The sequence below is a fragment of the Berghia stephanieae genome, chromosome 3, assembly GCF_034508935.2.
Source record: "Berghia stephanieae isolate SIO BIC M18660-M18661 chromosome 3, UCSD_Bste_1.3, whole genome shotgun sequence".
Lineage (NCBI taxonomy): Eukaryota > Metazoa > Mollusca > Gastropoda > Nudibranchia > Aeolidiidae > Berghia > Berghia stephanieae.
Genome location: NC_088362.1, coordinates 75,160,432 through 75,176,498, shown reverse-complemented (window position 1 = coordinate 75,176,498; position 16,067 = coordinate 75,160,432). Strand labels below are relative to the sequence as shown.

The 16,067-nt window shown below is 32.6% G+C and overlaps 1 protein-coding gene across 1 annotated transcript in view; it reads left to right on the top strand.

Moving 5' to 3' along the window:
• LOC144968441 (protein kinase C-binding protein NELL1-like) overlaps window positions 1-16,067 on the top strand; it is a 234,137-nt gene that overhangs the window by 94,172 nt on the left and 123,898 nt on the right. The gene's annotated exons all lie outside the window — the stretch shown is intronic.

The window sequence follows — 16,067 nt, the reverse complement described above, 5'->3', positions numbered from 1 at the left end:
TCCATCGTCATCTTCATCGTTGTCATAGCCTCATTTTAGCATATTTACCGTTATTGTTTTTGCTTGTCTATTTACAGTTATTACATGGATGTAATATTTTTTCCTTACGATTTATGGCTGTATAGAGGATTTATGTAAATTATCGAAATGTACTCGTATATGCTCTGCGCTATTACAAACGCTCATTTTTACTATTTGATAACACTTTGAGGTGAGCATTAACATTATGGATTTCGATGTGGAAAGAAATTTGTATTTCATCGTGTGATGTGTATGGTAAACAACGTGTTATCAAAAGAGCAAAGTAATGAGGCGATTTTAATAGTGTTTAGTATATATCATTACCAAACATCATCATCATAATCATTATCATCATCATCATCCTCATCATCATCATCATCATCATCATCATCGTATAATTATGGATATTGATAATTGCTATGCTACTAGGACACTTTTATGAATTATCATTTCCGTCACAGACATCACCAAATTCCATGTATTTCTTTACCCCTACTTCACAATTATGTCTCTCATCCCAAATCCGCCATCCGCTGTACAAAACAACGCATTAGATCACTAGAACTTACAGTATTCAAATAATCATATTATTATAATACAACCTAAACCATTTAATTTAACGATCACTAATATTATTACATGTGGCAAATTATGTCCGACACCACACCTCCTCCGCTCAAGTAAAAACGTCTCGGCTATCTACCTCCATGCATCAATATTATTTATAATATATTAATACCAATCAATAAAATTTACATATGGGATCCACCGCCTCAAATCGGTTTTATATCAGGATGATAAAGATAGAAATAATAACGAAAAGGAGAAAATGGAAAGACATTGGATGGGAACAATACACAGTACATTGTCTGTACTGTTCCCATCTAAAGCCTTTCCCTTTCACCTTTTCGTGAGTATTTTTACGATCTTCGGCATCAGGCAGGCCCCCACTGCTCTATAATAACAATGATAAGCACTGCCATTCAAATGAGACTAGGATCAAATTGTGTATTAAACGATTATGGACCGATATTGTGAATTTTATTGATCTGAGACCGGAAGACCCGAGTCTACGGAGTCTTTCCTCGAGTTATCAATTTCGGGTTGAAAATTGTATTATTTTAAAAGAGAATTTATACAGTTTTGTAAATTATGAAAATCTAAAAGTTTATATTTCTGACCATTTTAACATAAAATAAACTTATCCTCGTCCGGCTCGACCCGACATAATACCGGTTGGATGCGATGGACCACATATAGGTATAATCGCAATCCCCGCGAACTCTCTATACTGGGTGAGCAAATTAAGCTACCCACCCTCTGTATTAAACAAGACATGGTGAAATAATATAAACATATAGGACACACATGGAATAGCTACAGCCTCGTTGTGGTCCCCACAGCAGTCGAGAGTAGAGGGGCGCATGATAGGTACTAAGTTTGAAAGTCATATTTTTGTGTGGCTGGATAACTCAGTCGGTTGTGCTGTCCTCTCTCTCTCTTTCTCTTGGCCAAGGTGTTGTGTCAGTTGGATCCCGAGTTTTGCACCGATCCTGTGAATGTTTATTCTCTGTTTCCATCCGGCACTTCTCTATATCCTATTTTTCTCATCAATACATTGTCCTTTAACTTATTTTTTCTGAATGGTCAGAAAAGTTCTGAAAAGTACATTCATACATCACAACATAAGATTATACATTTTCTAAATAGCGAATCATAATGGTATGGTATTCACGTGAAATGTTTAAGACGTAATTATGTTAGATTGTGTTCATATTGGGTACAGTCTTGATAAAGAGTTCAAGTTGAAACCGATCGGTTAGAAAACTTCTGGCTGATTTTGATTCGGAAGAAAAAAGTGCTCAAAATGTCCCCTTCTTGTTGATCCACCGTTTTCAAACACCTTCCCTGCAACTGATATCGCTCCTATTCATATAGGAATGTGTCTACCACGAGTTTCGTCGAACTTTTAACTATTCAGAAAAACTGATGAAGTAAGCACATCTTCAGATTGTGAAAGATATGAAGAGTAAAGAGATTTGCCATAATTATTTATGGCATTTTTTCTGAATTCTTATGTTAAAATACCAACAATATTTAGTTTTATTATAAAACGGCATAACAGGAATTTAATCACGAATTCAGAAGATCCAACTTGGACAATTATATTTTTAAAAATAATATCACATAGCTTTTTGAACAAAAATTGGAAATAGATCCTTTAATCAAGCACACATTTGTATCGACAAAGATTTGCTTGAATTGACCGATTAAAATACAATGCCATCAACACAATTTTGGGTCATTATTCACCATCCCCTTCGCTTCAAAGAGAAGAATATAAGAGAAGACAAAATTCCCAAGGCAGGAAAAATTACATTTCTGATCAATTGATTACTAAAAACTTAGTAGTAAATGTCAAAAAAACAAATCATTATTGTGTACAAATAGAATTATATCATTTTTTCACAAATCCAGACACATTTGTTTACAATTGATTGTTTATTGTCATACATTTGAATTAGATAACAGCTCTCAGCCATGTATCAAAAAATAGTCATTTATCTATCCACTTATCTTTTCATTCTATTTAAGATAACGGCTTCTTTGCCATTGTTTCATAAAACCCATATATTCTATTTCCTCACTTTTGAAACGTGTTTTCCCATCCCTGCTTAATTCGAATCTTATTTTCTGAATTTATTCAAACTTTGTCGGTCCGGAATTTCCTAAAAATAATATTGAGATAGAATCTCAATCCGAGAAAGCGTAAATTCGGATATATGAGCTTTCGAAAATGATATTTGAAAGAGATATTACTGAAAATGTTTGAAAAAAGAATTGAATTAAGCAGTTATGGATTACCGCTTTTGAGTTTCTAAGATTTATTTTGTTTCGACAAGTATGCCATATTTTCAATGTTTTATTGCGGTGTTTATCGTTTGAATGTTTTTCTATTGCTTCTAAATTTTATTGTATTCAAAAATTCTATGATCATGAATTTTACAATGTTAGCAAACCTCTGAGACTCCAAGTTTTTGAAACATAACACTATTAGTACAATCATCATCATCATAAGTAATAATTGCCATTGCTACCATTTTCATCTCTATAATCCTCACCACTACCACCAACACCAAAACCATCATCTCTAACATTGCATGCCATCTATAAACACAACCATCCATCGCTGCCATCTGACCATCAACGCCTCCCACTAACTCCTCTCACCAACATCATTATCATGCTCTGAAACAAGCAACAACAAAGACGACAACAATAGCCAGAAAGCAACAATAACAGCAACAACAACAACAACCACAACAACATCAACACCCTCACAAATAGCATTTCTACACTTACCATCATCACCTTATTTAAAAGCATAGTCAGAACCATATCTATATAACATTACTCAACACCACTACCATCAGCACCACTAATACCACTATCACCACAACCACCACCAACACCACCCCTACTACTTCAACCACCATCACCACCACCAGCACTACCACCACCACCATGAAGCTTTGTTCAGGGCATTATACAAAAACATCAACTCAATTTCTCCATTAGTTCATATATCTAATTTAAACTTTACCAATATAATCATGCTTACAGCTTGAAAATAATTAAAGTTTTTATATTGTACATACAGATAGATTTATTATAATATTCTCCAATCACAAGAACAACAATCTCATTATATTATAATACCTCATCTCATACTTACCACTCTTAGACATAATCATCTATTTCTCTGTTTGTTACACCTGGTTATTGTGACAGTAATTTGGTTGTCAATGCTGCTGCTTTTTAAAATACTTTGTTGTTGCCATTGTAATTTGATGAAACAATCCAGTCTATCTGATTGACATCATAATCATCATAATCATCATCATCATCATCATCATCATCATCATCATCATCGTTATTGCTATCAATGCAATCAGTGGTTGTTGTCATCTTTGTTGTTGTCGTAATGATCATCACAACCATCACCACCTCCACCATCTTTATCGGCACAGTCTTGTCGTCATCATTGTTGTTGCCATAGTCGAAGCCATCATCATTATCGTCATCGTCATCGTCATCATCATCATCATCATCATCATCATCATCATCATCATCATCATCATCACCACCACCACCACACCATCATCATCATCATCATCATCATCATCATCATCATCATCATCATCATCATCATCATCATCATCATCATCATCATCATCATCACCACCACCACCACCATCATCATCATCATCATCATCATCATCATCATCATCATCATCATCATCACCACAAGGTTGATAAATTGATTTGTATAGCTTCATCCCTGAGTCTGTGAGATCAACAACTTTCACTACCATTTATCATTACCATATTTTTATCATCATCATGTTATATGTTGTTATATGATCATGTTTCTGATGAAATCATTACTATATTTATTACTACAATATTTCTTCACAACAATTTGTTTTCGTTTTGTTTTGTACATACATTGACCAATTCCTAAATTATTCATTGTTCAAAATATCCATGAGATGATTTGATATGTTACTTAACCAGTTTACTGCCGTACTCTGGAAAGACATTAATTTCAAAAATTGGCCAGAAAACTCATCTTTCAAATATCTATCGATTTAAATGACACTCATCTTGGCAAAAACTCTCAAATCGTGGACCTCGCGTAGTCACAGGTCTGAGAGTTTTTGCCAAGATGAGCGTCATTTAAATCAATCGATATTTGGAGGACGAGTTTTCTGGCCAAATTTCTAAATGCGCTTTTCCAGAGTACGACAGTTAACTGGTTAGTCTTAGTCATACATAATATGACAAAGTATAATATCTTGTTCAAGGCCAAAAAAAAATAGATAATATACACATTATCAATCGTGCAAAATGTTTTAAGAAGTCATCGTATATAAAGTCTTCTTCACTATAGTAAAATGTGAAAATAAGGTTATCATCGCTGCTATGTTTAATTATATTTATTTATTTATTCTGTCAAAGAATGGTGAAACAGTAAGAAGAGAAATTAATGGCTATAAACTGCATTTCCTCGCACACATTTTTATTTAATATTTGATTAATAGTATCAGTCTAATAGTGGATTATTAAATAAACTCAATTTTGATAGTAAAATAACTGCCGTACTAAAAAAAAAACAAAAAAACCCCAACAAATTTTGACAATTTGGGGAAAAAATCTCGGTCATCAAATATTGATCGATTAAATAATCCACATCTTGTCAAAAATCCGCAAACCTGGACTTCTCGGAAGATAGGTAGTTGGAGGACGAGTTTTGTGGACAAATTTTCCAAAATGCGTTGTTTTGTTTTCAAAGTACGGTAGATGAATTGAATCTGTTCATGTTTGTCCATAAAGACCCAAGAGAATTATAATCGCCGTGAGCAGATGGTCAATAATAAAATGGTTAGCTGAACTATTGTCATTTTCTAATGGTCTTGGTTCTGAAGATAACAAATCTGAGACGCATTGCATAATATCTTCCTTTGATCAATTGCTTGCATTAAACTAATTTTGATATTTGAGTCCGCATTGTTTCTTCATAATAGAGAAAAAGCATTATTCTTTACGGAAACTATTAAAAAGCTTGTGATTTTAATAATGGCATTGCTCTTTGTATTCGTCATTGGGTTAGAGTGTCTTACATTAATGAGCACCATTAGTGTGATCATTATAAACCAGATCGAATTACCATTGAGTCATAGTGGCATTTTATGGATGTTAAAAAACGTCCATAGTGGTTGATCCATCTGTGTTTTGTATCCACAGTAATTATATAATAATATTTTCAAATGTTCTCATTCTATGCCTTTCATAGTTATTTTTACAAGCGATGTCCCCTTTGTGTTATAGTATGAAGAGTAGTCGATTACAATAAGCTCGAGTACCACACTGACAGATTGTTGAGTTTATACTTAAAAATTGTTCTGTTTGGGTCCTGGTATACTTAAAAACTTGTTCTGATTGGGTTCTGGTCAGATTTTTACTTTGTTATCATCAAAATTAGGAACGTGCTTTTTTGTATCTTGTTGAAAAATAAAATAAAACTATTATGAAATCTAAAATACCACCCCAGCACTGCAAAATATGCCCTTGAACACGTTAAAAAGTGTATGTTATTATTTCACAACACATCAGAAGTGCTCATTGTCCTTAAAATATCCTTTTTAGCGTTCTGTGTTTTTTGGTCACGTGATTATTGGTGTATAGATTACCTACGTCTTAGCCGTAATAATTAGTAAAGATCAAATACCATCAACTCTGGACCAATTCATTACTACTACTGCCTAAATAAGATATTGACAATAATCTGCACCTTATAATCTAAATAAAATGGCAAAACTAGTCATCTTTTAAATCTAACATTATACAGATAGTGTGAAAGGAACACATTATTTTAACATATTCTTTGGTAATTGTTGAAGTGTGCATTTTGTTCGTAAACAAATATCAAAATCCATTTTTGTTCCAATAGCTTGATTATCATGATTCTATATTGTTTAAATGTATTGTAACAAAACATTTGCCTGCAGGCAGTCATGTAATATAATAGCTCGCATCAAAATGTTTCATCAAGGTTTACAATATAATATTATGTAAATTAAGTCTTAATCAATATTCTAGTCCAGTCGATCAAGGATGCATTGATGGAAAAGTATTACTATGTATGAATATGGAAGTATACATGTTAGTGTAAGACTCTGAAAATTAAGAATAAATGAAACTATGTTGATTTGTTACCATTTTCATTTTCTCATTTGATATTGACATAAATAGCCTGTGCATAGTTCGCTGTGTTATAATCTTTTTTTAAAACGCGAATTCCAAAATGATAAGTGTCCATATGCCACCTTCTGATTGGTTGAAAAGACACGATGCAGTCATGAATATGTTAATGATCCTTGCTGAAGTGTGTGGATATTGAAGAGGTTATAGAGAATGAATGCTTTTGAGACGATTTTGTATCTACAGTTGATTGCCATTTAACACATTACCAACTCTATGTCATTATCAATGGGTGAATTCGGAATAACAATGGCATCTTCAAATGTACAGGTTGCTGACTTGAAAATACATGACTCGTAAAAACATGTTGTCTTGGTGTGATAGTTCTATATTAATTATCATCGAATGTGATCAAATTGGTCATAATTTGTCTTAATGAATGCTGTATACATTTAAAGGCTTGTTCGGGAGGTATAGCTTATTTATACACGTCTTACGTTAGAAATTTAAAGATAAAATACTATCTTTTCTTATTGCCAATAATCTGTTTTGTTAAATGTATAGAATGGAAATTACAGCTTATATAGCGTTTTTACAGATTACTGAATCTGATGATATTAAGAGAAGTAAAGCAGTGCCAGAATGGAGAAATGCTAGGCGTATCGGGTGTGGTCAAATGATATAAAAGGTTCATATTTTCCTATTTTAACCGTGTTTTAAAAACTACAATTGATCCAGTCGAAACAAATCAATGGAATGGAGCTTTTTTTCCAATGTTAAAGCCAAAATTGACTTAATGTTCTGAAAATATAAAACCAAGTTCATGGCAAAATATTACAACATTTTGATACGGAATTTCCAAGATCCCGGGTTTAAAGCATATTTAAGTCCAATTGCAGACAGAAATAAATGCTATTGATGGTTTGTGCTGGTAAAAGATTGTCTATTGAACATTTTGAAATTTTTTTTAATGGAATTTGATTATTTTTAAAAGGTAAGAATTTAAGACAAAACTTTTGGAGGATGTCTGTTTACGTTTCAATTTTGATGGCAAAGTTCGTGTTCTGTCATTCAAAATGATTAAATATCACATATGTATAATATTTGCTTTTGTCAAAGTTCAACACTAGTAAGTGACTCCATCAAATTGATATCATACTCTTTTCATTACAGTTATGGCTCTATATGTAAGTTCATATTGTTCCAGTTAAAAAAGCATTTTAAAGGTATTTTATATTCATTTATCACAAAGTGTTGTTTTGGCCCAGTACTTAACCATAATCACTATGTAATTATGCCATTTTCTTAATAAGAACATTACATTGCATGCAGAACGAAAACAAATCAATTTGATCTATTTAAACTACTCGTAATAACTGAAATAAGATATCAATCACTGATTAGTAAACAGCTGTCAATTTCCCCCGAAGAAACGTTCACACAGCAAGGAATTATTTGTTACTTTCTGAAAAAAGTACTTTTGTACATAACAAACAATTGTATTGATTAAGTTCTATACTGCTGTCCACTGAAAATATTCGTTTTCAAGATTTTGGCCAGAAAACTAGTACTTCAACTGTTGATCGAATACAACAAGTATTTGAAGGACACGTTTTCTGGCCAAGATTTTTAAAACGTGTTTTTTTTCAGAGTACGTCTGTATGTTTTTCCACACTTGGACACTTCTATGATTGTGTTTGACTACACGTAATTTTTGTAAGTTATCTTACGTCAGAGGACAGGTCCTACATTAAATATTTATTATCAGTTCTACTTTTGTAACTTGACTACCTCGAATCCAAATTGTTGATACTTTACTTATTATGTCTTTATTATTTAATTTCGATTTTGATCAACAGTATCAATGCATCACGTTGACAGTTTTTTTTAAATTATTAATAACATTTTAAAGTTTCAGAGAATTATTACTTAAATGAGTTCAAAGGAGTAAACATGGCTTTTAGAATGAAAATTAGTTTGACATTTGCAGCATATGCTTATTTTTCTATTATTTTTTTTTCTTGTTGTAGACATTTATTATCACAGCTCGCAATTTTTAAATTGCTAAAACTGCGATAAAGTCAAATGACTATCTGTTATTGTAAGGGTTGTTCGGTTTTGTGAAATTTGTATCCATAGATCGATGAGATAATTAAGACATATTTTGTAACATTTATTTTTTTCTTTATTCAGTAGCAAATCTGCAATGATACCAAGGTGATGTGTTGCATAAAGGTCATTGATCGATATGTTTTGTCATTTTGGCACGAAATATTATTACCCTATTTCTGACTGATTTCCAAATATCACATTGATATTCACAAATAATTTATTCGTGGTATGTTTGATATATAGTGTTGAATGTTTGAGAGTTGCTTTAGCAACAGGAGGATATTAAAATGTTATGCTTGTTTACAAAGGTATATGGTTATTTGCATAGGGTTTAAATGGACGTGTGGGTATTATTCTAATGATATTAATTTCATATTTGCATTTTGTTTTAATGATAATGATGTTGATAATAATAATGATTGATAATTATACTATCTTTATGGCTTATAATGAAAATCAAATCCGTTGTTGGAAAGAATGTATTTGATTGAATCGGACCCTTGTTGTTTGTATAAAAATATGATGGAAGATTTAAATGATTGACATGATGAAACTGAATAAAATTAAAATGACAAATTAAAAATAAACGGCTTTGGTGGTTTTTGGTTTGTTGGTGTGTTTACCTTTTTGTGTTTGTGTGTACTTTTTTGCCTCTTCCATGGATGATGAAGTCATAACACAAGTCAAGGTATTAATTGTAATTATGATTTATGATAATTTATTAAGATCTGTATGTCAATTTTTTTCTACTTATTTTATAGTCCATGGAATAAGAGGTCATATTTCATGGATCTTTGACATCTAAAATGCCATCCACAATTAGTTATATATTTATTTATGAATAATCCAAAATGCCATTTATTGATATATTATTTGTTATCTGGCTGTTCACAGGATCAATTGCTCTTATCAATTTTTAAAGTCTGCATTCAAAATCGTTAAATCGTTGAATAAATACTTTTTCTTATTGGGAAAGTGTAGTGGTGGCGTTATTCCAGCCTTTGACCTTTTCCACTGAGCTGCACCTCCGATGTAAAAATTATCATCAACTACCGCAATACAGTTAAAATGTTTTGTTTTCTCAATTCTTAATTTTATATATATATATACATACATATATATATATATATATATATATATATATATATATATATATATATATATATATAAATATATATATACATATATACCTACATCCTAAATACGGCATGCGGTGCCTCTGATCGCTTTTAAAATGTCCTCACTCGACAGCCTCATCAATACGCATGCGCGTGCCGCCCGGAAATGTAAATGCACGAAGGAATGCAGACAAACTTCGTGACCCCAAAAAATTACCAGATACCAAAGACTTTATCGATTACTCGTATTTTTCCAATTAAACAAAAGTGTAGTAAGCGATTAAACACACGAGTAGGGAAAGAAAGATGGGATTTATTTTAGAGTTCTAAAAAGAATATAGTTTGTTTCATTCATTTTTCAAAGTCGGTTCTGTGTTCTGTATTTATTATGATAGCTCATTGTTTTATTTTGTTCCTCTTCTTTTGTCTTTTTACATTTCACTAATAATACGACAACCACCGCCGCCAACATTATCATCTTTCTAATTCTCCTCCTCCTCCTCTTTCTCCTAATCGTCATCCTGCTCCTCTTCCTCCTTCTCTTCCTTCTCCTCCTCCTCCTCTGAAATTTTCCTCATCCTCAACCACCACCTCCCCCACTTTCTCTCCTTTGAAAAAAAATTCTTTACTAACTTTCCTGTTTACTCTACTGTAATAAAAACCTAAAATTCAACTTTTCACAAATCCCTAACGCCATGAATACTATACTTTATAAAACAAATCAGAATAATAACAATATTATTCACATACTATATTTTGTTACCGATGTATGGAACAAATAGGAAACCACCACAATAATATAATTCATGCATGTCTAGTCAATCACAAACATATCTACCTTCGTTTTTTATCTCGCACTCCCAACCGCTATCCTTTTTATTGTATTAATTTTTTTTCACCTTATTTTTCTCTGTCTAGGTTGATATACGTTTTACCGGAAATTTCTTTAACACCTCGACGGTTTTTATAGCTCTCAAATGCCATTTTAACGACAGGCACCCATCTATCACCTCACGTTGTTTTCACTGTGGAGACGTTTTTAAAGAACTCGTTGTTAAATATTGGCTCATCGTTAAGGGATGAGCCGAATATACCTCATATCATTATTATTATTGCTCCATTTGTTCCGATCACTCTCCTACTCGCGTATTTTAGACGCAATCGGTCTCACACCAAACAGCTTTTATTTTATTTTGGTCGGACCAGTTTTTACATCATATCGATGAACTAACATGTCTAAAAATCTTCTTCAAAGTCTCGCATTTCAGAATTTTTTTAACAAGGTCGTCTTAATTCATTGATATTTGAAGTACAAATTTTGGCCAAAATGATAAAAGTTGCTTTTGCCAGTGCGTATCTCCCATAATTTTATTTAGAACATTTTCGTTCAACCACCGTCTTACGATATGAATTGAGATGTTTATACATATGGGTGTATTGATGTTGAAAAACAGTTGTCTAGAATTTGATATTATGACTTGTCTGCTTTGCTTTTAAATTTGTTGCCTTACAATCTAAGTGCAATCCTTTGCGAACAAATAGTCCAAGTAAATGAAATGGCCTTATTATCCCTCATTTATACCTCTTTCTCTATCTCCTGTCTGTCTGTCTGTCTCTGTCTGTGTTTGCCTGTCTATAATTCTAACTCTCATTCACATCTCTCTCTCTCTCTCTCTCTCTCTCTCTCTCTCTCTCTCTATCTATCTATCTTCTATCTATTCTCTATCTTCTCATTCTCTCTCTTCTTCTCTCTCTCTCTCTCTCTCTTCTCTCTCTCTCTTCTCTCTCTTCTCTTCCTTCTTCTCTTCTTCTTCTTCTTCTTCTCTCTTTTCTTCTCTCTTCTTCTTCTTCTTCTTCTTCTTCTTCTTCTTCTTCTTTTTCTTCTTCTTCTTTTTCTTCTTTTCCCAAATTCGGAGTGTACCCCCAACATTTAACTTAAAATTAAATCTAAAGCAAACAAAACCACAGATACTTGAAAAACCACTTGGCGAAAGTGGTGTTTAGTTTCAACTTTAAGAGCAAATTGATAACAAATAAAGCGGAAACAGACTTCTGGCGGGTGAAAGTAAGCGCATTGTAATCATTGAGCCAAAAATAAATTTTAGTTTTATTTATTTTATGTCATGATAAGACAGTCAGTAAATAAACGGATGCATTGAGATCATATTTTTCCCTTTCTGCCAAGTGTGTATATTCCATTCATTTTGCCCACCGCGTCATAGAAAACTCTCAATTCCCTACTACCCCTGTTCCAAGATATCATTGTATCTTTTTTTTTTCTTGTTGTTGTTCGCTATCACAACGTAAGGTCTTTTAACTTCCGCTATCTTTATAATTGTTTCTTCATGCCTGGCGTTTGACTCTGAATTCCTTACTGTGGCCCTAATTCGTTTCCCGAGCCCACCCGTCTTTTGTTTTTCCTTCCGATTTTTATTGAGAATTATATTCCCATCTATTCGCGCTTATCAACAGTTTGTGTATTTTATTGTATATGGTTAATCTCTTAATCCAACGCTCTTTGATGTGTAAGTGTTGAAAATGGTACAAAACTTTTCTTTTTTCTTTTTTTGTTTTTTTTTTCTTCAAATTTTTACTTTGTTTTGTTTGGTTTTCCAGTTTATTTTTCGAGACATCAAGTTATGGTTTTTGAAGCTTCATCGTGATCCTATTTTCTCTAGGCGACCGTATGAAGTAAGATCCTCCGAAGCAGACGCTTAAATTGTGAAGAAAAGGATTTGATATGTTCATAATTCATCATATCTGGCTGGGTCCTATTTTCATCTCTTCCTCCTCCTCCTCCTCCTCCTCCTCCTACTACTACTACTACTACTACTACTACTACTACTACTACTACTACTACTACTACTACTACTACTACTACTACTACTACTACTCATCGTCGTCGTTCTCTTCCTACTTCTTCTCATCCCAGTCCTCCCTCCCCCCCCCCCCCCCACCCCCAATTGCCTGGCACTTAAAAGACACGGCTTTCGTAAATAAATACTGTAAAACATAAAACACAATGGTTCATATTATTTCTTTTTATTCTTATTACTCCACATCTTGGTAGTATCTAACAGTATGAAACCTGTATCAAATATTCGAGTTAAGGGCGGCTTTGTATGAATTCCGTTAAAAAACGCACACTTAAATTAAAATAGGTTTCAGGAAAATATTCGAATTGTCTGCGATTTCGAATTTTCTGTTTTGGAAATATTCGGGTTCCATCAGGTCGATTAATGTGACCTTCAACTTATCAAAAAAAAAAAAAAAATCTGACACTTTACAGAAGGCTCAGGTTTAAGATAATTTTTGACAAATGGAGGATTGCTTTAATCGATCGAGATTTTAAGTGAAAGTGCTTGGGCTGACATGTACTTAGTTGCAGGTCTGATAACCCAAATTGTCAAGCCCTCGTTGTTGTAATGGAAATACTCTCAAACCTACGCTAAACATTGTCCATGACAACAATGTTAAATGGAGCCCAGTTGAATTCGGTTATCAGACCTGCAAAATACAAAATGATATGCACATTTCGGATTTGATCATAAAGAGAAAAAATGTTTTATCAGATCAGGACAGGATAGTGTTGTGTTGTCTACATAACTAATGTCAATAACATCTTGTTGTCTCATTGTTGCATGTGTCAGGTGATTATTTATATAGAGTATTAGATTTGACACTGATTCCACTATAACTCACACTTCATTTATGATTGCATCACAATGATACTAATAGTTTATGGCAATAGGATACTAATAGTACCAGCAATGCGATTCGCTGTCCTTTAATTGTGGCTGCTCTCTTGACAAAAACGATTTGGTCTCTAAATATTATATCAAATTTTAAATTTGAAGAAATGAACGTTAGCCTCTTAAACAAATTTGTAGCTCTGTGTGATTGCATGCTGTGCTTTCCGTTTTGTTTTTTTTCTCTCTCTCCTCTTCTTTTTAGTTAATTTCAAGCCACAGTAGCTTTTGTCAATTTGGCATCTGATTGACCCCGACAATAATACCGTTTTGATGAAACAGGTCACAAATATCCATGTCCAAGTAATTGCTAAGACTGTCTTCACCACAGTCATTTTATTCTAGCTTGATATTATGCCCACACCGTTAGCTATAAGGTCTTTGAAAGCTATAATATCTATCACTATGAAAAAACAGATTTATTTATTTTTTGGGTCAGATTTTTATCATGTCAAAAATGGATGAATTAAGAATACCCCAACTTAGCAAAAATAATTAAACCGTAAACAATTTGTGGAGAAATGTATATGAATCAGCGCCAGACAGCAGAAAGACAATGAAAAAAAATATTTAAAAAAATCAGCCTTCCTTGACTGAGGATCGAACCTCGATTAAATTGACTTGAAAATTAAAATGACCAGCATTTTGACTTTTTAGTTTTTTGCTCTTTGAGTCCCGACTCAGGCTACAAGATATAATATTGAGATTTAAAAAAAAATTAAACATCCATATAATATCATTCTCATTTTAACAAAATTGTCGTTTTTAAATATTCCCAATGTCTAATAAGTTACTCTGCTGTGCAATGACAAAAAAAAAAAACAATTATAATTTTAAAAAATACAATTGTACAATTTTGTCAGATAGAAAACGTTTCCTTATATTGATGGATCCAAAAAGACCCCGTTTTGAAATCTCGGATGAAACATCTACACATAATAGGGTTAATTTTGACCAATCGATATAATGTTCATAATCTTAAAAGCCGTTTTGCCATCTCTCTCTCTCTCTCTCTCTCTCTCTCTCTCTCTCTCTCTCTCTCTCTCTCTCTCTCTCTCTATCTCTCTCTCTCTCTCTCTCATATCTATTTTTCTATATCTTGTTTTTCTATTTTTATTCCTTCATTTTCCCCACCCTTCTAATTTCTCTGCTTTTGCACTTAACTACATTATTTCTATTAAAGTCTTCCTGTTAAATTTTCTTTACATCTCGTTTTTCACTATTATCACCAAAAACTTATTCTTCAAAAGCATGCGTTTGTCGTTAACTTCCGTCGTTAATATTGTCCCATCTTTCTATAATTGCATGACACGATCTTTTATTTTACTTTTCTCTTGTGTTGTAATTATTTTAAAAAATTCTTAATGCTTTTCATGTCACTATAATGCATACGATATTGTATAAAGCTTACAATATAAATTGTGCCTTTGTGTTTTTACTCATTACTTTAATTAGAGATGATGGTTTATTAAACATTTTTAATTTTAGCAATTTTTTTCTTACTGTTAATTCTGTTAGATTACATTATTATTGATTTGAAATCATCCATTGAAGAAGGCTTCGTACACATTGAACACATCACACCGAAACCAAAATCCTGGCAAAATCCATCAGAGTTCATTAAGGGTTTTATTCATAATGGTTTTGTAATATGTTTTCCAACGACGGCAGTTTTTTCGGCATTATATTTGAATTACATTTTCAGTGTTACATTTTTATAGCCCCGGTCAAGCTAAGATTCAAAGTGTACCAGTCTGCTGTTGGTTAATATTGTGTATATTTTATTGTAATTATGATATGACCTATCGCCTCAAAACGGTACTTAGGGTGAATCAAATGCCAAAACATTCAAATAACCAGAAATATTTAGATTTTGTTACTACATGAAATCTTAATCTTTCTCCTCAATAAAACACATAATCAACTTAGCGCTCGTCTCATATTTTGACCATAAATTCAAATAAATGGTATCGTATAAACCAACCCGAGATGATACCGTTTTGAGGCGTGGGGTTACTTATGATCTTTTATTTCTGCTCTAGCGTAACCTCTCCATCTAAATTTCCCTGTCCTGTTTTCATTGATAACACTTCTTTGTACGGTTTACGTATCGTAAACAAATTCTTTTGCATGGCTGAGAGATGTTGTTGTTATAATATTATGACCACAGAACAATGCTGAAGTATTAGTGTTGTATGTTGTGTATTCTTAAAGTTACACGAAACATTTCCAAATCGTTTATTTTCAACAGATTCATCAAAACAATGTTGTGATTTATGGGATATTTCTACATTTATGGAAT